This window comes from Morone saxatilis, unplaced genomic scaffold, assembly GCF_004916995.1.
Source record: "Morone saxatilis isolate NCDOM2014 unplaced genomic scaffold, NCSU_SB_2.0 Contig2, whole genome shotgun sequence".
Classification (NCBI taxonomy): domain Eukaryota; kingdom Metazoa; phylum Chordata; class Actinopteri; family Moronidae; genus Morone; species Morone saxatilis.
In genome coordinates this window covers 10,964,270-10,964,793 of record NW_023339762.1, presented here as the reverse complement: position 1 = coordinate 10,964,793, position 524 = coordinate 10,964,270, and positions in this window count along the sequence as shown.

Here is a 524-nt window from a genome sequence, read left to right as displayed (position 1 = left end):
CCTTTACATTTTACATAACATAAATGTCTTTTCTGAGCCCTCAGATTGAGCCTGGGGTGTCCCAACCCTCAGGTCCTAAAAGCACACACAAATAGTAATTAACAGAGGGCTATTTAGACCAAAATAGATTACATGCATGACATCTGGTTGGACTGATAACGTAATATCTGAAAAGCACCATAGTTTGCAATGTCCTGACACAAATAGCACCGTGGAGTAGAAGTTTGGTGAGAACAGCCCAAAACAGAAACGTTACAGGCATGTTCCCAAAATCTCCACAAATAGCCATGTGTGCCATGGCAGCATCCTAAAACGAAACCCCGAATCCCCTGCCTGATCAATCATTGTAAGTCGCTCTGCGTAAGAGTGCCAGCTAAATGCTCGAAAAGTAGCCAGGCCTGGAAAAGGAGGCAGTCTGTGCTTTGCAGCCTATTTTATGTTGTCCCTCTCAGGGGCTCAGTTCCATTTTAGACCAGCAAAAGGAAGTGGAGCAAGGCTGTTAACTTATCTATCTATCTATCTAT